The sequence below is a fragment of the Pan troglodytes genome, chromosome 14 (assembly GCF_028858775.2).
Source record: "Pan troglodytes isolate AG18354 chromosome 14, NHGRI_mPanTro3-v2.0_pri, whole genome shotgun sequence".
Taxonomy (NCBI): domain Eukaryota; kingdom Metazoa; phylum Chordata; class Mammalia; order Primates; family Hominidae; genus Pan; species Pan troglodytes.
In genome coordinates this window covers 41,076,394-41,101,012 of record NC_072412.2, presented here as the reverse complement: position 1 = coordinate 41,101,012, position 24,619 = coordinate 41,076,394, and the positions used below count along the sequence as shown (strand labels likewise).

At 41.3% G+C, this 24,619-nt stretch overlaps 1 pseudogene; it reads right to left on the bottom strand.

Annotated features, from left to right (window-relative positions):
• Positions 1–22,186: 22,186 nt before the first annotated feature.
• LOC107968030 (small ribosomal subunit protein eS28-like) lies at positions 22,187–22,459 on the bottom strand (annotated as a pseudogene).
• Positions 22,460–24,619: the final 2,160 nt, after the last annotated feature.

Genomic DNA, 24,619 nt, shown 5'->3' with positions numbered 1-24,619 from the left:
ATATTATTTAAACAAGAACGCTTTTGCTCCTCCCTGCATAAGATTATATGGAAATTAGAATTGTTGATTTATTTCTAGCAATATGATAAAGAATGAATTCACTTAGATTTGATGATCAATCAGTCTTCAAGGAGTGGATTAGCAAATTTTCTGAATAAACCTAAATGTTTAAACTCAAAAAAAAAAAAAAGAAGAAGAAGCAGTGTGCCTCTGATGCAGTCCCTTGCTGAGCTGAGCTAGGCTACAGGCAGGCCTTTCTTACCCATTTTCCCTTGAAAAACAAACTGGCCTTTCCTTGCCTTCTTTCCTTACTACTTACTCTAATGGTGAGGAAAGAGCAGTCCAAAAAATACAGTCACTGACTCCACTTCCCCACTCCCCACCCTCTGCAGGAGTCACTTATAATCCAGCTTCTGTTCCTCCCCCATCATAGAAACCTCTCTGGCCAAGGTCACCAGCATCCTCCATGTTGCCAAATCCAATGGACAATTTTCAGTCCTCTAGCTAACTTAACCTTTCTACAATAGTTGACCTTTCAACACAGTTGACCATTCCCTACTTTTTGAAATTCTTCCTTCTCTTGGCTTCTGTGTTTACAAAGAGCCATGCTATTACACTCCTTGAGTTTTCCTCCCACCTCACTGACCATGCCTCAGACTCCTTTGCAGGCCTCTCCTCTTCTGCCCAACCTCTGACTGTTGATGTGTCCCAGAGCTCAATTTCAGGGCCTTTTTTCTTCTCTATCTATACCTTCCTCCCAGGTACTCTCAGTCAATTTCATGGATTTCTCTTCTAACTAGATGTTGATGATGAGGTAGGAGGCAGGACCTGACTCCAGAGGCAGGGCTCAGACACTGGATCAGATTGAGAACTAGCCAAAACTGGACCAGGGCAAAAGGAGTTTTCAATCAGACATGCCCATCAGTGTGCTGTGTCAATTTACCATTGCCATGGCAACACCTGAGTGTTACTGCCCCTTTCCATGGCAATGACCCAAAAGTTACTACCCCTTCCCTAGAAATTTCTGCATAAACCACCCCTTAATGTACATGCAATTAAAAGTGAGTATATATATATGACTGCAAAGCTTCCCCGAGCTGCTACTTTCTGTCTAGGGGGTATCCCTGTTCTCCAGGAGCAGTCATAGAGCTGTAACATGTCTGAGGTGTAACACTGCTGCTTCAGTAAAGCTGTTTTCTTCTACCTCTGGCTTGCCCTTGAATTCTTTCCTGGGCAAAGCCAAGAATCTTCATGGGCTAAGTTCCATTTTGGGGCTTTCCTGCCCTGCACAATGACATCTGTATTTATATTTCCAAACCTGAATGTTCCTTTACACTCCATTCTCATATATCCACCTGCATACTTGACATCTCCATGTGCCCTCTTAAACTTATCTTAAGCTTAATATATTCTGAATAGATTTTCCCTACAACCTGCTTCTCTCCCTGTTTCCCTATACCAATAAAAATATCAATATTTACACAGAAGCTCAAGTCAAAGACCTAGAATGAGTTCCCTTTTATCCTAAACCCCCATATCCCATCCATTAGCAAAATCAAATCCATACACTTTACATCCAAAGTGTATCTATCCACCTGTAGCTCTCTCTACTTCCACCTTAGTGCAAGTCACCATGATCTCTTACCTGGACTATTGCATCAATCTCCTAACTGGTCTTCCTGCTTCCACTATTGCCCCTCCTATACAATCCATGTTCACCATGGCAGACCAAGTGATTTTTGCAAAGCATAAATCAGACCATGTCAGTCGTCTGCTTAACATTTACTAATGGCTTCATATACCACTCAGAGGATATCTGAAATTCTTGCAGACATTCTAAAATTCTTAAGGTCCTTTATGATCTGTCCTCTGCCTACTTCCTTGATCTCATGTCATACCACTCTCCATTCTCTATACTCCAGCCACATTGTCCTTTATGTTCCCAAATATATCGAGTGTCTTCCAGCCTTGGAGACTTTGCACAAGCTGTTCTCTTTGCCTGTGATGCTCCTTCACTGATCTCTGCATGGCTGGCTCCTTTTCAGTCAGTGTCATCTCCCCAAAGAGGCTGTCTCTGCACTCAAACTACAGTAGCCCCCCAGTAATTCTCCATCTGTTCAACCTGTTTTATACTCTTCATAGCACTTATCACTGTCTCTTATCTTCTCTCTTTACTTGTTCGTTGGTTTACTAATGGCCTTCATGATAGAAGGTAAGCATCATATATGTAGGGACCTGATCTTATTCACTGCTTTATTACCAGGACTTAAGTGCCTGAAACATAGTAGATGCTCAATAAATTATTGTGGCATAAGTACTTTGGCCCAGTGTCTAAAAGCTAACATTTATGTAACATCTACCATAAACCAAAGACTGTTATAAGAACTTTACACATTTTCCTTTATTTAAATCTCAAAGGAACCCTGGAGCTTGGTATTATTGTTTGTGTATTTTACAGATGAGGAAAATGCAGCACTGAGAGGTTACACACCCAGTAAATGGCAGGGTTGGAATTTCAACCCAGGCAGCCTAGCCCTAAAGTCCATGCTTTTCAATACTATACTACACTGCTTAGTTTGAGCTGCCCATCTTTGTCCTTCTTGGGTCAGGAAAGGATCTTCAGGCCTGTCAACCTGAATACCAACAAGAGAAAGAGAATCCCAAGGGGGAGCAGAAAGAGCCTAAGACTGTGTTAAAAAACAACCCATCTGGATTTGGTTAGTTAGACCTATGGCTTTTGCTTGTCTTGGCAGAATGCTGCAACCACTCTAATTGTGCTTTAATAACACATCCTGAGTGTGTGAGAGTGTGTGTGTGTTCATCCCCACCACACCACACCCCCAGGGAGCAGAGGAAGAAAGGAGAACAAGGGCCAGCATTCCTCTGGTTTTTGATTAGCCACCACAATGGTCAATCGGAAGGGAGGAGATCAGTGCAACATAAGAAGACCCCTGCCTATGCTTTCAAGAGGTTGGGGCCTAGCAGTACCTTCAACCCTTGAGGGTCCTTTCAGGACCAATGGCATGGGGGTGCCTTAGTCCATTTGGGCTGCTGTAACAAAATACCATAAACTTGGTGGCTTCTAAACAACAGAAATTTATTTCTCACAGCTGTGGAGGCTGGGAAGTCCAAGACCAAAGTACCAGAAAATTCGGTGTTGGTGAGAGCCCACTTCTTCATACAGCAAAGGAGCAACAGAGCTCCCTCGGGCCTCTTTCATAAGGGCACTAATCTCATTCATGAGAGCTCCACCTTCATGACCTAATCACCTCCCAACAGCCCCATCTCCTTATACTGTCACATTGGTCAATAAATTTAAGCATATGAATTTCAGAGGAACACAAACATTCAGACCATAGCAGGGAGGCTCAATGCTTTGAGGTCCCCACATGATTTTGTTATGTCCCTCTAGCCACAGTGTTCCGGGAATCCTTTTCATCCTTCCCAAGACCGAGGATACGTTGTCAACAGATATTACAGTTTATTATCGGGGCTCTTCCCTCTGCCTCTGTTAACCACATTGAGTCCAGTCTCTAGCCCTGACTATGGAGCATTAAACCCTCCTGCTATTTCCAGTCCTCATTGTGAAAAACAATTAGATGGGGATGCACATGGCTCTTTCCTGACCTCTAAGATCTCAAGCCACCATCTCTCTCACTTTCAGCTTCTGTGGTCCAGTCTAAAGCTAAGACTGTTTCCTGGGCAACTGCTGTCTGCATTTGTAATGCCCTGTGTTGCTCTGCTGGCCAACCAGATAACCCCTGTTTCTGTACCAACCTGATAAGCCAAGGCCTTTCTGGTACAGAGTTTTTCTTTAGCAATGTTGTTGATGTTTGGATTTTGGATGATCTAATTTAGTCTTACCTCTGCCCAAGAAGAAATTATGGCAGATCCACCTGTGCCTTTGTATCTTTTCACTGATGGACTTCACTACTCTGGGACTCTGGCATCCCTAGCCACAATCTAGGCTTCTCTAGCATCCATGGGGACCTCTATGAGGCCTGCTGTCAAACCTCACAGACCACTGTGACTAGCCTTTTTGCTTACCTTTCTATCTTCCCTGCTGGCTTATAGACAGCAGAGGTCTGTAACTGGAACCAACCTGGGAGCCTGTGGCAGAGTCCAGAGGGACTGTGAACAGGCCACGGGCATTCTCACAGTGGAATACTACCTTGGATCCATTTTTAATTGTAGATTGGCTCTAAGATGTTGGCAAAGTCAGGAAAACAGAAGTATTTTTAAAAATACTTCTGATCGGCTGGGCGCGATGGCTCATGCCTGTAATCCCAGCACTTTGGGAGGCTGAGGTGGGCAGATCACGAGGTCAGGAGATCAAGACCATCCTGGCTAACACGGTGAAACCCCGTCTCTACTAAAAAATACAAAAAAATTAGCTGAGCGTGGTGGCGGGCGCCTGTAGTCCCAGCTACTCTAAGGCAGGAGAATGGCGTGAACCCGGGAGGCGGAGGTGGCAGGGAGGCGGAGGTGGCAGTGAGCCGAGATTGCACCACTGCACTCCAGCCTGGGCAATAGAATGAGACTCCATCTCAAAAAAAAAAGAAAAAAAAAGCGTGATCTGGGGCAACAAATCTAGAAGAATATGGCACTAATAATGAAAAAAACAGAATTCACACATGATGATGCTGTTTATCTCAGGATAGCCTACAGTAACTATGTTGTGTGTCACCACTGTTTTGTTGTTGTTGTTATTTCTTTTTTATTCACAGCGCTCTTTCCAGCATGATCTTCACCACCATCGCAGATGACCAGCAGTAGGTAAAGTGAAAGTAAGACAGATAAACCTAGATAGAGAAGGAAAAACAATGACTAGAGGATAGAGTTTTAATTTTGTCTATGGAAATATATAGCATTACTTCCCATTCCATCTTCACAGCAGAACGGGTCTAGGTATAAATATATACTTCTATGATAGTCTCCTGTTCCTTCAAGAACACACCTCTGCCTACAGAATCAAGTTCAAACTCTTCAACATGGATATCCAAGGTCCTCAATAATTTAACTTCCCTTTTTTATTTTATTTTTTGAGATGGAGTCTCGTTCTGTGGCCCAGGCTGGAGTGCAGTGGCATGATCTTGGCTTACTGCAACCTCCGCCTCCCGGATTCACGCCATTGTCCTGCCTTAGCCTCCTGACTAGCTGGGACTACAGGCACCTGCCACCATGCTCGGCTAATTTTTTTGTATTTTTAGTAGAGACGGGATTTCACCATGTTAGCCAGGGTGGTCTCAATCTTCTGACCTCGTGATCCGACTGACTCAGCCTCCCAAAGTGCTGGGATTACAGGCATGAGCCACCGTGCCTGGCCCATGCTCACTTTTTAGATTATTATTTGAATAAATAATGTGGTTCCCAGACTCAGAGAAACCTATATCAGACGGATGCTGTGGGTGAAGGTTGAAATGGCTTTAGTCTATGAAGAGGAATTTGAGATCACCTCATCCAGTTCTCCTAACTATTCTCTACACGTGCCATCCCTCCTTTTGTCCCATCCCCCTGGGGGTTACAGTTAGGAGCTTGAACTTTATTTATATCTAGTTTAGAGTCTTAAAGGTTTTGTCAACCATACTGCATAAATCTTTGTCAACCGTAGTGCATAATATGGCATTTTCCAATAAAATTTCAAAGTTTAATTGAGGTATTTATAATTTACTTTGGAAGAGGCTCTGTAAAGATAATAAAACTGTTCTTAATTTGTATGTGAATGCATAAGTGGCTTTACCAGTTGTTGGAAGAAACACAGAAACAATCTGTCTTAACTCCATTTTACTATGTTTTCTATTCTCTGTTTGACTTCTATATGTCAATTCAATAAATTAACTCAATAGGTACAGTTTGCCAACAGGTGTTATTGATACATAAGTAACTCTAATTTTAAGATTTATTGAAGTGACTTTAAAGGCCATCTTCAACAAATATAACAATTTTATACAACTGATAATTTCATCCCACTAATCCAGGTATGAAGATCCAGAAGATGATTGAATCTGGTTTTGGACTTCCTTCAGAAGAATATTCCAAGAATCAGCTCAATAGATACCCTCAAAAAGCATGTAATAAAGTTCAACACTTATTCTCAATAAAAGCTATGCATAAGCTAGGAAAAGAGAGACAATTTCCCAAGTTGAAAAGGAGTATTAATCAGAACCAGCAGCAAATATCGTCCTTAACATTTGTCCATTAAAACTGAGGAGACAACACAAAGGCCTTCTATTACTGCTACAGATTATTTTTATAAGAAGCAATAGCAACAAGTTTTACTTTTTAAAAATGCTATTCATAATAGCAGCAAAAATATAAAATACCTTTGTTAAATAGAAATGTAAGACCTACATGAAGAAAACTGTAAAACTTTGCTAAAGGACATTCAAAATATATATCTTATTCCTAGATAGAAAGATTTAATATTATACATACATAAAATTTCCCCAAATTAAGCTATCAAATCAATGCAATTCCTAAAACTGCAATGATTACATCCATCCACAGATGTCTCTAATATCTTTAAAAGCAAGTTATAGGATAATATGTGCAGTAGGATGCCATATTAAAAACAAACAGTGTGTGTTCATATATATATGCATATAAAAAGGTTTGGAAGGTTACACAGTAAACTATTTGCAAGGTTTGATTAATTGAAGAAAATAATTATAACATCTACATCAATATAATCAATGTAACCACATCTATAAATCTATACATAATCTGTGTAATTATTTATATGATACACTTATATAATTGTCAATATAACCAAATATTGATTCAAAATATCATGTATTCAAATTTATCCAATCATCACTTCATAATATATAGAAAAGTGGAAACTGCTTAAGAATTTCTTTTATTTTAAAGTTTGTACTTTTCGAATATTTTGAGGATTATTTAGCTAATCTAATACATCATAGGCAAACAAGTAAGTTTTAGGCTACTAATTGGAGAAAAGACCATCACTGTCATGATGATAAAAACAATCAGAACATCATCTTCTTTGTCATCTCCTTTATTATTTTTGTTTTGTTTTGACGTGAAGACAAAGAAGAAATGGGACTGAACATAAGTTAGGTCATTTTCTCTGACATAAGTGAACATTTATTTTTAAAAATTTTTTCCAGTTTTATTGCAGAATAATTTACAAATAAATATTAAATATATTCAGGGTTTACAAGGGCATAATCTCATGTACATATACATTGTACATGATTAATACAATTAAATTAACACATCCATCACTACACAGTTACCATTTTGTTTTTGATTTTTTTGAGACAGGATTTCTCTCCTGTTGCCCAGACTGGTGTGCAGTGGTGCCATCTCTGCTCGCTACAACCTCCACTTCCTGGGCTCAAGCAATCCTCCTGCTACGGCCTCCCAAGTAGCTGGGACTACAGATGCGTGCCACCAACCCCGGCTAATTTTCATATTTTTAGTAGAGACAGGGTTTTACCATGTTGGCCAGGCTGGTCTTGAGTTCCTAACCGCGAGTGATCCACCCACCTCAGCCTCCCAAAGTGCTGGGATTACAGGCGTGAGCCAATGCGCCCAGCCCACAGTTACCGTTTTGTGTGTGTAGTGGGGATGAGAGGTGAAGACACTTAGGATCTACTCTTTTAGCAAATTTCAAGTAAACAATATGATGTTAGCATTATTATTGTTTTTTGAGATGGACTCACTATGTTGCCCAACCTGGTCTGAAATTCCTGAGCTCAAGTGATTCTCCTGCCTCAGTTTCCTGAGTAGCTGGAATTACAGGCATGTGTTGCCATGCCAGGCTTACTGTTATTAACTATAGTCACCATACTATACATTAGCTCTTCAGAAATTATTCATCTTATAACTGAACATTTATGTCCTTTGACCATCTCCCCATTTCTCCCACCTCCCCAGCCCCTGGCAACAACTTCTCTCTACTCTCTACTTCTGTAAGTTTGACTATTTTAGATTCCACATATAAGTAATATCATACAGCATTTGTCTTTCTGTGTCTGGCTTATTCATTTATCATATTTTCCTCCTAGATCATTTATGTTGTCAAAGATGGCAGGATTTATTTGTTTTTTTATGGTTGAACAATATTTTGTGGTCGAATAAGAAATACATTCTTTGAACTAGTGACTAAAGTGACCAATATATGGTGGTGTTTCTCCTACAGCCAGAATACTACCTTCTATTTTAATTTGCTTGCTTGTTTGTTCTGTGAGAAAGAAGTTAGGAAAAAGCTGTATATAACATTGAGGTGTGAAAGCAGAAGTCACTCCTCTCACTACTACATGTAAGAACTCACTCACAAATATTTGTTTCTCATCCTACAACTTTAGGCTCCGCTGGTTTAAGGACATAGTTCTCAAGGCAGTAATAATTCCTCTGAAGTCTATAACAATGCTTCTTTTATTGACATAAAAGTTGAGACTGTCGCCTGGCCATTTGAGCTCCACTGAATTAGCTTTTAAAGAAGAAATAAACAATGTGAGGTGCCTCTTCTATCTTAAGCCCACTGAGAGAGTTGCAAGTATCTTTAAAAGTTCAACAACCATAGAAAATTAAATCCAAGAAAGATGGTTTAAAATTGAAAGGATTTTTCTTTTAAAAATACCCGTATAGACCTAAAATAACAGATCTCTCTAATTCTATCTGTGAATTGTGTTGCCAGAGAAAAAGAGAAGAAAAATATACTAGAAAGCACACTGATAGAAATCATTGAAAACAATTTGTCTTCAGTTAAGAACAACAAATCTTTCTTGAATACCTAGAGGACTATTCTGAATACCTATTTGTCGAATTCTTGAACTATAAAGACATGGGATATTTAATGGAAATAGATGAAGAGAAGAGAGGGAGTTATCATTCAGAGATTCAATGACTATAAGTTTTTGTTTTTGTTTGTTTGTTTATTTGTGAGACTGAGTCTCACTCTGTCACCAGACTGGAGTGCAGAGGGCAATCTCTGCTCACTGCAACCTCCATGTCCTGGATTCAAGCAATTCTCCTGCCTCAGCCTCCCAAGTAGCTGGGACTACAGGCGCGTGCCACCACGCCCAGCTAATTTTTGTATTTTCAGTAGAGACGAAGTTTCACCATGTTGGCCAGGAGGGTCTCAATCTCTTGACCTCGTGATCTGCCCGCTTCGGCCTCCCAAAGTGCTGGGATTACAGGCATGAGCCACCGTGCTCGGCCGACTATAAGATTTTTAAATTCATTCAAGAGGGAACATAAGCAAGTCCTAAGGATAAAATTATCATAGAACTTTTAAAAATACTTGATTCTCACTACAAACTCATCATAATGCCATTTCACTGGTTTTTTGGATAGTACTTGTTTTGTTTTCGTTGTTGTTTGTGTTTAAGGCAGAAGGGTCTTTTGCAAATATAGAACCTAAAAGAATATTTCAACACACTCTACATATACAAAAAGAACTACAAAAGACTGGGGCTGTAGAGGGAGACAATAAGTTTAAGTGATTTAAACTTACTGATTTAAACTAAGTGATTTAAACTTATTGATTTAAACTAAGTGATTTAAACTCCACTGAGCTGAGGCTGTGCTGATGGCAATACTCTTGCTCTTCCAAGGTGCAGATCTTCTTGAAGCTCAGGGCATCATGACAAATTGGCACACATAAGTGAGTGGCTCTGTTCCACCTGAGTAATGGTCTGTTAGAGGAATCCCACAGCAAGATTATCTGGTTGGAGAGGTGTTCCAGAGCTTATTAAGGTTCTTCTTTCAGGTCACACAGAGCTTTTTCCCGTCAGTGCACAAACTATCTGTCATGGTTGCAACTGGTTCATACGGGGGCCACCACATTGTGGCCACAGGCTATTTTTTTTTAACTCATCATTGTATCTGACTCCTTTTATGGAGGTCTCTCTGTCAGAGGGTCCATATTCTTCTAGTAATTTATCACGTCTCGTCACAACTCCTACTCTTAAAACGCACCCATACGTCAGTTCTCCATATGTGCGTATCTGTGTCTACAACTCGGGAAGTAAGATTTTTTTTCCCCGGGAGGCTCCTGGCTGTCATATATATCAGTGATGTAGGTAGGGGTGGGCAGGGACAGTAAGTACCACCTAGCTCCATCTACCCAACAAATTTAAATTTCCTCCATGATCTAGCTGATAGGCCCTGTGTGTTAGTTAGAGTCCAATCCGGAACACAGAAACAACTCTCGTAATTCAGCAGACATAATACAAGATAACATGCATGTGAGACTGCTTGATATCTTCTAAAACACCACACACAATAGAAACCAAAGTCATTAAAATTTCAAATAAACACCTAAATGCCAACTGCACTGGACACACCTAATTTCTTTGTGATATTTAAAGCCATTGGACATTTGCTTCCTCCTGAAACTGTCCTGGATAAGCTTCTCTGACACTTTTTTATTTCCCTACCTGTCCAAACATACCCTCGTGGGCTCTTTGCAAGCTTTCCTACCTAACTTATCACATGATAAATATTTACTGAATAAACTACATTAGCATTGATTATCAGAAAAATTTGCAATTTGACATAAACTATCATTTTTCTTATTTTTCCCTGATCTGTCACCAAAAAAATTTAGATTATCAACATTTAAGCACTTTATCCCAGAGAGTTCATTCAATATTGTTATTCTATTTTCCTGAAGAGGAAACCCAGGACTGGAAGTGAAGTCATGCATTTAAGCTACCCAGTGAGTTAAAATCAAAGATCCAGTGGCATTTATATAAGCCCAACTCTGAGTCCTGGTTCTGAGAGCTGGTCTGAGACAATAGTGCCTCTTCGAATAATAGGCAAATAAAAATTCCCGAGGAAGTGACAAAATATCAGTAGGCATTGTTTCTTGTCATTTCCTTGTTTCTGTTTTAATTTGCTTGTTTGTTTGTTTGTTCTGTGAGAAAGAAGTTAGGAAAAAGCCATATATAACATGCATATCTCTATTTTGTCCATTTCTGTCCTCCACCCCAATAACATGTTTAGAATTTGAAAAGCAGTTTTCATTTAACTAGATTTAACTTAACGAATTTATAATATGACAAAATTATTAATTGGAATTCTATTGTATTGAATTCTATTTATATAAATTCACTTGAATTATGTTTATAACAAACATTCATGTGACTTTAGCTTACTAAGTTTATAACTGTTATATGTTATATAATGTATATATAACTATATGTTTTATTACCATATAACATTGAATTATTTTGCTACAAATATATAGCCTATTCTGTATTGGAAAACATTAACTGCCAATTTGATTGACTGCATAAGTTGCTTAAATGAGTTATTTTGGTGCTATTTGGATTAACTTTTAATATTTAGCCATTTGCAGTACAAAGAAAAAAGCCAATGAAAATGAGGTATGATTTTACTAATTTGCAAGTAGGCCCTGGAGGTCCCACCCCACTCACTTCTCTGGCCTTTTACCCTCTTCTTCCTTTCACTCATGCAGAGATTCTCGCTGGACCTTTACCGTGCCAGGCACGCCCCACCTTGGGACCTTCACACAGGCTGAGGCAGGAGGATCCCTTGGGCCCAGGAGTTCAAGACTGTAGTGCATCATGATCCCATCTGTGAATTGCCACTGCACTCCAGCCTGGACAACACAGCGAGACCCTGTCTGTAAAACAAAACAAAGAACTAATTAAAAATAAAAAACAGAGAGTGTCAGCAAAAGTGGAAGGAATACACATTAGGCTCAGGACTCCAATCTTCATTTTCTGCATTTTCAGAGCAGGCATGGTGGCTATGACTTGCTCAGGGTTGTGCGCAAGTCACCTTCCAAGAGAACAGCCTGCTGAGTCACTGCTAACACCTAGACTTACCTTCAGCAAGGAGTCCAACACTACTAGCAGAAATCCCCTGCCTCTAACAAGCTCAGCCTCTCTGTGAGTGTCCTTCGTCGGCATCCCTCCGCGGAGTGTCCTTCGTCGGCATCCCTCCGCGGAGTGTCCTTCGTCGGCATCCCTCCGCGGAGTGTCCTTCGTCGGCATCCCTCCGCGGAGTGTCCTTCGGCATCTCTCCGCAATAGCTCCCGTCCTTTGGAAGGAAGAAGAGCCAACTGGGGTCATTTGCCTTGGTCTCCTCTCTTCATTAGATCCACATAAAGGTAAAAATATGCCTCACTGGCCTACTTTAAGGAAGAAGTGACTGGGGAAAGAGGAGTGAGAAAAGCCCCTGTCCTGGATAATCCCAAAATTGTTAAGATTATATCGTAGAGCTTACATGTAATACTTTTGCCTTAAAAGTACTCCATAGAAAGAATATTCAATAAAAGGTATTTGAAATATTTGGAAAAATATAACATTATATCCCCACCTTATACTTTACACCTGAATAAATTTCAATAAGGTGTGAAATAGAAAAACAAAAAAGCATGATAATAAAATATAAATTAATATTCATTTATTATGTAAATGAGGTAAGTTTTTCCTGGGTGTCTTAGCAAAGGCAGAAAAGAATAGATTTCACATATTTTACTCCATACAACATTTAAACTTTTACACAGAAAAAAGGCATTCATGAAGTTAAAAATAAAGCAAATTAAGAAAAGTAGTCAAAGGTAGAATTTCCTTCACATATGAAGGCCTTTTATAAATCAATAAGAAACACAAATATTTAGTAGAAAGAAACTGGTCTGAGAAAATGAGTGATCAATTTACATGAAAAAAACCCCCCAGGCCAGGCGTGGTGGCACACGCGTGTAGTCCCAGCTACTTGGGAGGTTGAGGTAGGAAGATGGCTTTGAGCCCAGGAGTTTGAGGCTGCAGTGAACTGAGACTGCATCACTGCACTCCAGCCTGAGTGACAGAGCAAGACCCTGTTTCAAAAATAAAATAAAAAATAAGAACCCCAAAAGAACCAAGTACAATTTCTAGCTTGACAAATGTCTAGTGTTGGCAAATGCTGTAGGAAATTGATGTTCTTATATCCTTTTGCTGGGAGTGTAAACTGGTACACATTTTTAGAAATGGTGTGCCAATATGAATCAAAATGTAAAGTGGATATACTGTGTGATCTGGCAATTCCATTTCTAGCAAACTATACTATGGATATCCCATTATAAATAAGCCAGTATGTGTTTATAAGGATGCACATTGTTGCTTTGTTTGGAAAGCCAAACCTGAAACTACTTAAATTTCCATCAACAGTGGACTGGTTAATAAAAATAGTATATCAAGACAAAGATATATTATGAAAATGTGAAAAGGAATGAGCTAGATATATAAGTAATCATTTGTAAAGATAGCCCGTATATTTTATTAAGTTAAAAAAGCAAACTAGAATAGTAGGTACAGAAGGATTACACTTTTGGGCCAAAAAAAAAATCTGTAAATGTGGTGGGAGAATCCTTTGTTTACTGAGTCCTCCTCCCCACCGCCATCACCATCATTGCCATTACCTCTGTACCCCAACACCCACTGCAGGAAGCAATGAGGGCCTTCTGGGCCTCAGGGAAGCAGGGCCACAACTGAACAGAGAATAAAAGAATTAATTCTCAGCTTTTTAATTTCAAAATAGACTTTTGAAACTACTGGCAGAGACAATGGGTTAAACAAATAGCGTTGGAAAGAATGACTGTTGATCCAAGAGCCAGTTTTCCTGCTTTAGAGGAGATAAAAATACTCCAGGAGAGAAGGGAGCAGGGGACAGAGGAGAGCTGGTGGGAGTAACATCGTGCAGAGGACCAGAGCCCCGCCCACCTTGGGCTGGCCGCAGAGAAGGTAGGGGAGCAAGAGAACAAGGACGTTCTCTTTGCTGTCGTGACACAGGAGCATAGAGAGAGAGGTAGAAGGTGTGCCAGGCCGATGGGCCTGGGGCACCTTCACTGGCTGGGGTCCAGGAAGCAGACTCCGGTTTCATGGAAAGAATCCACAGCCAGCTGGAAGCTCTGGGTCGGCATTAGGCAACCCCATTAGCAGAATCTGCAGCTTCAGCCACTTGGTCTGTACCTGATGCCACGGTAGAGGGTGAATGGACAGCAGTAGCTCAGAGCCAGATGTGGGCAGTGGGCACCAAAGTAGATGCTAGTGTGTTTAGATCTGACCGATAGCTGGCCACCTTCACAACGCCCCACCCCCAGAATCTAGAACAACAGCAAGAATGACAATAATCCAGGGCGGAAGAACAGAGAGGAAGCTCCTCCAGCGACTGAGAACTCCTGAAATGCCTGAGTTTCCTCTGAGTTGACAAACATAACATGTTCTGCTTCTTGATAGAACTGGTGCTCAAAATAGAGATTAAAATGTTATTTTTAAAAAGTTACATTTTCCACTCCTGAATGTGATGTCCTGAAAATAATCACGCCTGCTATGTATAGATACATGCTTGTTTATACATAGGGAAATTCAGGAAGGTATTTCAGAGATTTAACAGGGGACCTTTCTGGAAGTAGAAGTGAAGGATTAGGGGCATGAGGAACTTTCTGCTTGTGAACTGTTTGGATTTTTCAGCATGATTACTAAAGATCCTGTCCTTAAAGAGCTCAGAGGATATGAATTCAGGCAGACAGCTAAAGAAATACTTGCAGTGGAGTGTGATGCATACTGCAATTAAATGTCCAAAGAAGTGCAAATGAGGCAAGACACATGTTCCTCAGAGGCAACTGTGCAAAGCATTCAGGTGAGCCTTTGCGGATCTCAAGACATTTAGCAGGTGCAGCGGCGGCTGACAGCACCCTCCATTAGGATTATTTCAGATGTCCCCTGAGGACTTGATCAGTGAGGAGAGGTTGATTCTGGAATACAAATGACCATTTTTTAGGAAGAAACCACAAAGCTAGGAATTAAATTTTCGACCTAGATGCAGGAAGAAAAGAAATGGACATCAAGCAATACAATTGTATTAATTCACTCACTACTTTATATTAATCTTGCAAATATAAGTTTTTAAAAAAACCTAATTAAAGCTAGCTTTGCAAATGAGTACCACAATATTGGTCAGTATCCTTGCCATTACTTTTTAGCATGTGAGTTCCCAGGGTGGTACCTGTGAGACAGTAGAGAACATCTACATCCTCATCTTTGGCACTTACACTGTTTAAATTGTGCCTCTTCCCAGAGAACTGAGTGGAGAGACCCTTGACAAAAACTTTAAACAAAGGTAGAAAAGACCATGTTTTTATTACTATTACTACTGTTATTGTCATCAATATTTTTATTATTGGTGGGATTGGGAGAGGCTGAAAAAAGGAAGAATGTCATTTGAGCAAGGTTCTGACAGATAGCTGATGGAAAAGAATTCCAAGCTGAAGGAATAACAGGAGAAAAGGCCACAGTGAGGAAGTCAGGAATGTTTGACGACAGCAGAGCCCAAGTCAGTGGTAGGTGTCAGAGACATCACAGGGAGCCCAGGCATGAAACCCTAACAGGCCATCGTGAGGACTCAGGTTTTACCCTGAGTAAGATGGAAAGCCAAGGGAGTGGGTTGGTGGGGTGGGCGGCGGGGGCCTGTGCGGATATGATTTAGAATTTAAAATCATCCTTGGGCTACTTGGATTTCAGTGGATTGTAGTGGTACAAGGACAGAAACATGGACCCTTGTTAGGAAGCTGGTGCAACACACAGTATATACAAGGCAAAGAGTTTGTGTTCCTCATATGGAGCATCTCTACTGCCTCTGGGTGTCTTTTTCCTTCTTTAAAAAGGCATGCTTTGTTGTTCAGTGTAGTTCAATCTCATCAAATAAAAATAGGATGGTGAAAAGTGGGTGATCAGCCACAGCATGTTCTACCCCTCCAGTGTTCATAAGACTATCTCTTTTTAGTAGGAACTACCGAAAGTTAGAGGCAGAAAAACCAGCAAGATGACAGTTAAGACCACATTGACTAAGAGAATAGGAAGGGAACAGCAAGTCTTGAATCTTGTGATGGAGGCAGAAGAATCTGGGTTTAGCAATTAAGTGTATGTGGAGAGTGCAACAGAGTTCAGAGGCACTGCCTGGATATTCAGTCATTTAGGGACATTTGTAATCAACTTATTGATTTTATTTTAAAAACCCTGGGCTTCTTTTTTTTTTTTTTTTGTAGTGAAGTCTCGATCTGTCACCCAGGCTGGAGCACAGTGGTGCGATCTCGACTCACTGCAACCTCTGCCTCTTGGGTTCAGGAGATTCTCCTGCCTCAGCCTCCTGAATAGCTGGGATTACAGGTGCGTGCCACTGTGCCTGGCTAATTTTTTTTTTTTTTTTCAAGTAGAGATGGGGTTTTCGCCATGTTGGCCAGGCTGGTCTTCAACTCCTGACCTCAAGTGATCCACCCACCTCGGCCTCCCAGAATGCTGGGATTACAGGTGTGAGCCACCGTGCCTGGCCAATTTTGAAAGCACTGGGTTTCTATAAAAATCAAAGGACATCTCTGTACGTATTGTGATGTCATTTCAGGCAGTGGAATTACTGTGGGAAATCCTAGTAACTCAGAACAGAAGGAAATGCTTGTGCAAAGGACTGCCCTAAGTGAAACAATGGGGAGTGGCCCCACTAACTATTCAAGTGAAGGCTGAAACGACTCCGTGGATGGGATGCAGCAGAGAGAATCTAGGTGTATTAGTCTGCTAGGGCTGCCATAATAGAATACTGTAGACTGGGTGGCTTAAACGACAGAAACTGATTTTCTCACAGTTCTGGGGGTTAAGGTGCTAACAGGAGTGGTCTCTGTGGCTGGCAGATGGCCGCCTACTTCCTGTGCCCTCACATGTGCACATGCATCCTTAGTGTGTCTCTGTATGTCCAAATATGCTCTTGTTATAAGGACACCAATGATATTGGATTTGGGCCCACCCTAACAGGCTCATTTTAACTTGATCACCTTTTTCAAGGCTGTGTCTCCAAATACAGTAGCATTCTCAGGTACTAGAGGTTAGTGCTTCAACATATGAATTTTGGGACACATAATTCACCCCACAACACAATGATTCTATATGTTTTTAATAACCACAAACACATATAACCAAAAATGTAGTCGTGTGTTAAGGGATAAGTGTAGAGGAAGAATAGAGATGAAATTTAAATGTATTAAAATGCACTAAAAAGGAAAAAAAATGGAAAAAGCATTTCCCAAAAGAGTTAAACCATTGTCAAATCATTTCAAGCCAGTAGTAAGCTGGGTTAATTGTCAAATGCTTCAGCAAGCTCTAGTGGGGGAGTTAACAGCAGTTATTATCTTAAAAAGAACACATTTCTTTTAATGCTATTATGTTTTAGAAGTGCATAAAAGGTTTCCAAGGAGAGTCCCTTTTGTGTAATGATGCAAATTGTACTGAGTGGTATGCATCATTTCTGGAGTGACATCTGGGGGTAAAGTCAGAAAAATCTAAAGCCTTAGCAATATGTTAAGGTAAATTTTCTTGAACTGGAAGAATGGAGGTAGTTTCTGAAGATGGAATACACAGAGCTTTGTAAAATAGAGATAATAAGAGGGAAATAACAGGTTTTAGAATCTTGCAGGTTTCCTGCTGTTTATAGTTCACAGATCCAAATATAGCTGTGTTTTAAGTTTTTAAAACATCCATTTTGTGTGAAAATCCATCTCTATAGATAGTCTCGGCCTTAGTGAAATAGACTAGGAAAGGAATATCAGTAACTGCACAAGTCTCTTTGAAAGAAAATGATTTGCACCAAGGATTCCTGGCTATCTGGATTTTCTGAATATAAACAAAAGAACTTCTGGGGAAAAACAGCAGAATAAAAAACATAAAATGGAAGAAAAAAGAAATAAATCAAAAGAGAGATATGAGTCTACTATGACTAATTTTTACTTCTCCTAAGTTACTCTTTTATTTCCTGGCACTAATCTCCTTCTGAGGCCAAGAAATTTTATCTCACTTACTTATGCTCCATTACAAGTATTTCTCCTGAGGTTGGTATTTGGGTAGTGTGGAACAATCAAACATTTGCAGATGCCTTGGCAATGAATCGTTGTTTCTGTTTTCTTTCTGTCTCTCTCTCTCTCTCTCTTTTCCACCATGAATCCATTAGACATTTACCTTTATTACATTTATGAATGCACCCTGAGTCCAAGAAAGCTCTGGGTGAATCTAGACCATACATCAAATATCTCTAAAGTATTTAGGTGCTACTGGGATGAGAACTTCATAAATAATTATGTCCTAGATTTTGTTATTATTCACTAGTGAGGCATATTCCTGTCTAAAGTTGTTTCGAAGAACTCACCTATGAAATTCCAGTAAAAGATGTATCACTTTTTTAATATCCCCCAAGCCCCCATCACTGATACCCAATCTTGCTTCCAAACTTCTTGAGGAAGTTGAAAGTTCAATGGCGGTGCCTCTGTTGACTCAGTCTTTATTATTGTCTCCATCACAGGTATTTTGTTCTAATGGCATCTCCCAAAGAACCATTGTTCCATTAAATTATCAACCAAATGTTCACACAGAATCTGCGACTATGCATACAATTAAGATGTGATGTAATTCACAAAGTGATGTAACAATGGGATGCGGCTCAGTCTCATAGTCCCCTTATCATGAATGGACAAGCAAAAACCCACCCTGTGCCTGTGTTTTACTTTGAGACGATTTTCCAGTAATATTCTTTATTTGCATTGCATTATTTAAATTTTATACTTTCACAAAGTGAAAAGTACAGCAGTAGGAATAGCCAGCACTAAGCACAAGTGATATTGGCCAAAAGTCTCCTTGTCGGCCAGGTGTGGTGGCTCAGGCCTGTAATCCCAGCACTTTGGGAGGCCAAGGCGGGCAGATCGCTTGAGCCCAGGAGTTTGAGACCATCCTGGGCAACATGGCAAAACCCTGTCTCTACTAAAAATACAAAATAAACTAGCTAGGTAGGGTGACACATGTCTGTAGTCTCAGCTACTTGGGAGGCTGAGGTGGGAGGATCACTTGAGCCCTGGAGGCTGAGGCTGCAGTGAGCTCTGATTGTGCCACTGCCTACTCCAGCCTGGGTGACAGAGTGAGACCCCGTCTCAAAAAAAAAAAAAAAAAAAGTTTTTCTCTCTCTCTTTCTACCTGCTTTTACATATTTTACGTAATGTCTATTTTAATCCAGGCTCTATATCAAAGCACTGGGTATTAAATATTCAAAGATGAATAAAGTAAAGTAGCAATGATAATTCAATATAATAAATTCTATGCTCATGGTATAAACTAGAGGCTATTAGAGCATATCTTAGTTTGGGTACCCCCACCCACCTAAATTGGAGCCTAAGAAAAATATGATGTATGAGTGTTTACTTAGGTGATCATTCCAAGAATCAGAGGTGAGAGTGTGGAGGGTGAGAGAGGGGATAAAAAAAGCTGATAAAGGATGTCAGTGAGCAACTATGGGCATCAGGGGCACAACCCCACTGGAGTCCCTCTGAAGAACTGGGTAGAACGAGCCTCAGAATCATCTCCCTGGAGGATCCACTGATTCCAGCCCCTTACTAATTGGCGGTTGCCTCTGGGGTGTATTAGCGTCCCCCACACTTCTATGTTGCTTCTGTAACCAAGCTGAGCAGCTTCCTATGGATTCAGAGAAAGCCCAGAGGCAGCAAAGCAGAGGGAAGCTTCAGAGAGGACTGGAAGTGGGGAGTGGGCAAAGCACATGAGCCCCTTCCCTTGCAGGCCAAGAAGCTGTGGCACAGAGCATCACAAGCATTGGCTACAAAGAATATTAAGGGGCTCCTAATTTTATTTTGGAGAAGGGAGAGGAGGTTCCCCAGAGTAAACAAGCCCGAAGCTAAACCTCAAAGAGGAGTGGGCAAAGGAGAAAAGGCCTTCTAACATACAGAGGAGCTTGAGCAAAAGAGGGAGCACACTTGGAGAAGTGTGAATATTTAGGTAGGGATAATGTGCAAGAATAGAGAGAAAGAGATGAATCCAAAAGAAATTTAGGAAGTTGACTGACAAGACTTGTGAAAGGCAAATGGTGTTTTAATGGGAGAAAAGGGGAGAAAGAAGTTTCTGGTTATGGCAGTAGAAGTAGGTGGATACAGAGGGAAGGATAGAAAACTTGTTTATGGGATGAGGAATATGGCAAGTTCAGCTTTGCTCATTAGATGTCTATGGTGCCTATAGAATGTACAGGTGGTAACGTCTTATAATTAGATGTCTGAAACATGAATCCATTAGATACCTGCCTTTATTCGATTTATAAAAGCACTCTGAACCTATTTAAGCACTGGGTGCATCTGGCCATGCATTAACTGTCTGTGAACTGAGGGGAGAGGTGAGGTCTAGAAACACAGATGTATCTAAACCCATCCCAAGGGGTTATCAAGGATGTAGGTGTAAGTGAGATTATGCAGAATATGTACAATGAGGAAAGAAGAGAGTTGATGACAGAGCCTTGATGTTTAAATGGCAAGTAAAGAAAGAGAACTCCAAGATGGATATTGAGAACCTGTGGTTGAAGGAGTAGAAGGAAAATCATGAGAAAGTAATAAAATGAGAACCAAGGGCAGTAAGAATGCCAGGGAGAAAGGACAACAATGCCAGCCACCATACAGAGGTCAAGGAAATTAAAAGTGAAAAGTATCTTTTGGGTTTAGTGATGGAGAATTGGTTGGGGATCACAGCATAGTGAGAGTTGCTGCTGTGATGCCACACCAGGCCGTGGGCTAGGTGCTTTGTGTCCACTCTTTCACGGAATCCTCAAGCCAGCCCTCTGAGTTGTTGCCACTATTCTATGCAGAGTGCGACACATGAGGGGTGCAAGACACAGAAAGATTATGTCACTAGTTTAGGAAATGGTAGCGCCAGGGTTGACAGCCAGGCCATCCCATTTCTACATCCAACATTACATTATTGTCTTAGTCCATTTGGGCTACTATAATCAAATACCATAAACTGGGTAGCTTATAAACTACAGGAATTTATTTCTCACAATGCTGGAGTTTGGGAAGTCCAACATCAAGGTGTCAGCAGATTTGGTGTCTGATAAGAGCCTGCTCTCTGGTGGCCAGGCGCAGTGGCTTATGCCTGTAATCCCAGCACTTTGGGAGGCCGAGGCGGGCGGATCACGAGGTCAGGAGATCGAGACCATCCTGGCTAACACGGTGAAACCCCGTCTCTACTAAAAATAAATACAAAAAAATTAGCCGGGCCTGGTGGCAGGCGCCTGTAGTCCCAGCTACTCAGGAGGCTGAGGCAGGAGAATGGCGTGAACTCGGGAGGCGGAGCTTGCAGTGAGCCGAGATCGTGCCACTGCACTCCAGCCTGGGTGACAGAGCAAGACTCCATCTCAAAAAAAAAAAAAAAAAAGAGCCTGCTCTCTGGTTTATGTATGGCCACTTTCCACCTTGTCCTCACATGGTGGAAGGGGTGAGAGAAGTCACTAGATCTCTTTAATAAGGACACAGAACCATTTTGTGAGGGCTTCACCGTCATGACCTAATAATCTCCCAAAGGCCCCACCTTCAAAAACCCTCACGTTAGGGATTACGTTTCAACACATGAATTCTGGGTACAGTGTTGGAGGGGACTTAAACATTCAGTCTACAGCAACTATAATACCTCATAGATACCACACCAGGAAGAAGAATATCTTTTCCATGGAGACAGGAGGGAAGAAGGTAAGGGACATGTGAAGGCAGATATTGGCTGTGTGGGAGTGGAGGAAATTTGTGCAATTCATGTCAGCCTCTATTTTCTCTATTAAGACTTTGAGTTCCTTTTTGTTTGTTTGTGTTTGTTGGTTTGTTTGTTTGTTTGAGACAAGTGTCACTCACTCTGTTGCCCAGGCTGGAGTGCAATGGTGCAATTTCAGCTCACTGCAACCTCCACCTCCCAAGTTGAAGTGATTCTCCTCCTTCAGCCTCCTGAGTAGCAGAGATTACAGGCATTTGTTACCACGCCCAGCTAATTTTTGTACTTTTAGTAGAGATGGGATGTCACCATGTTGGCCAGGCTGGTCTCGAACTCCCTGCCTCAAGTGATATGCCCACCTCAGCCTCCCAAAGTGCTGGGATTACAGGCATGAGCCACTGTGCCTGGCCTTTGAGTTCCTTTTCTGAGGCAAAGTAGGGCAACGTGAAGTTATGATAGGGAAACTGAGGGCAGAGGTGAAATTTCAGAATGATTGCTGGGGGAAGAAGTGGACATCTCTAAATCTGGGGCCTCAAAGCTTGTCTGCTTTTAAGAACTGTCTCTCCTCCCATGCCATCTACCCAGATGCAGTTGGATCACCCATGTTCCAATTTTCTCCTCATACAATATAAACACTTCATTTAAGAGCAACAGATATTCCATGCGGGCCAAGTGGTCGACCTATCCAAGACCAAGTAGCAGGTTCCATGTAGCCTGCAAGCCTCTAGCTCTGACCCCAATAGGGTGAGCACATCTCCCTCCCAGCTGTGGCCTTTCATGTTCTTGATTATGGAGTAGCTCAGGAAGTCCATGAATTCCACATGCACCTGTGTGTACTGTCCCTGCTAGTCAGTCCTGCCCAGAACCTTGGTATCACTGGCCAGCTTAACGGGCTGTACATGGCTTGTGTTCATGGTAGTAGCACAGCTGTGGTTGGGCAGAGATGCTGTGTTAGAAATTGACTTACCCTTCTGATCATAGATGTTTGGTTCATCAGTGGGCATCTGATCCAAACTTAGCCAATCCTATTTTCTTGCCTCCCAAGTCAGGGTTTATTCTGCACTAACTAGAGTCCCTCCCCAGGAAATTTGGAAGTAGAAGTGAAAAGAAAATCATCTCTCTTCTTGTGTAAAAATTGTAAATATAAAGATGGAGGATGTTGGTGACTGGAAGGTCTTAGGAGGATCAATATATAAAACCCCTGCTATATTTATTGATGTATACTAATATATTTCACATTAATATGTATTATAATAACACATATTAATATGCATCCAAGCTCAGAACCAACTGAGAGATAGATGCAGGACTCAGACCATTGGAGATCAAGATGTCATATTTAATAAATGTCAAACAAGCCTGGAGATGGTAGGAGAGAATATGATATATTGACCTACTTATGTTCCACCCCTGAATTAAAGAGAATTACTCACCCAGTCATAGGCGCAGCTGCACTAGTGCTGGCTCTCCCAGTAGGGGTCTGACTCTTTAAAACTCATTGCATGGGCCGGGCGTGGTGGTTCACGTCTGTAATCCCAGCACTTTGGGAGGCCGAGGCAGGTGGATCACCTGAGGTGAGGAGTTCGAGACCAGCCTGGCTAACATGGTGAAACCTCGTCTCTACTTAAAAATACAAAAATTAGCCAGGCGTGGTGGTGGGTGCCTGTAATCCCAGCTACTCGGGAGGCTTAGGCAGGAGAATCGCTTGAACCCGAGAGGTGAAGGGTGCAGTGAGCCGAGATCGCACCATTGCACTCCAGCCTGGGCAACAAGAGCAAAACCCTGTCTCAAAAACAAAAACAAAAACAAAAACAAAAAACCCAGAAAAACAAATACTCATTTCCCAAACAGAGAGAAGAAAGGATGCATCTCAGCCACATATATTCCGTCTCTTTCTCCAAACCCACAAATCAGCTAAATTACTCCTTCCCTGGGGAGAGGTTGAGGTGTAGGGCTGCAGAGAAAGCAGAGGATGTGCCTTGACAGAGGTGCCTGCACTTGGAAATAGGGGGAAAAGGGGGAAGAGTCCCCTCTGCCCAACGTTGATACTTTCTTACCATGTGAACCAGAGAAGCAGATGCAACTGCAGAGACAGGGAAACAGAAAAACAGAAAGACAGAGAGATAAACAAAGCAAATGAGAATTGTAGAGAAAGTCCTGATAGCATTTGAGTCTCTGGTTCCAGTTCTTCCTCCTGTCTGTGGATTTTTTCCATTTTACTATGTTTCATGAATATTATAACAAAATCATCAGGCTCAGGTCTTGGCCATGTAACATACGGTGATCATATTTTCAGTGCATTTTTCTCCCAGCCATCACCAAATTGGACCATCATCAGAGCCATAGTATTGTCTATTGGGGACTGTCATAGCCTGGGTTCCCCTTAAAGCAGAGCCTGAAACAAATACTGTACTTAACTTGAAGTACTTTACTGAGGAGTGTGATTCAGGAAGGAGGAATGACGGGGGAGAGCTAATACAAAGATGCACTCCTGTTTGCTCACTCCCTCTCACAGGACCGCTGGACTGCCTTGTGAAACTCAGGGCTGCCCAACCAGGGGGAAAGTGGAAAAAGCATTTATCTCATCAAGGGTTTGGCCCTGCCTTTGCAGATTGTTGCAGCCCTCAGTGTCGACAGAGAAGCCCGGGCTAGAGAGCCGGAGACGGCCATGTGCAGAGAGGCCAGGCAATGTCTGATTGTGATTGCAGGAAACTGTTGCCCACACAGAACTGGTTGCCGCAGTAGGAGCTGGAATAAGAGACAGGTGAGGCTGGGAGGATTTCAACGGGTGCCCAAGAAACATCACACACAGAGACCTTCATGATGAAATTGGTTCAACTGACTCATAAAGAAGTAATACACTTGTCTCCTTTAAAAATATACTACACATTTCTGTTTGGAAAGTTAATCTAAAAAATCCCAACACTTTCCTCACTCAGTTTTTAAACAAGCTCTTTTCAGAGAGGCTAAAATAAAATCATTTGTAGATTATTGTTGTAAATATCTTGGCTTTAGTTGTCTTTGATAATATATGAGGCTTCCTCTCCATTCTCCCCACCAGCTCTGCCCTAACG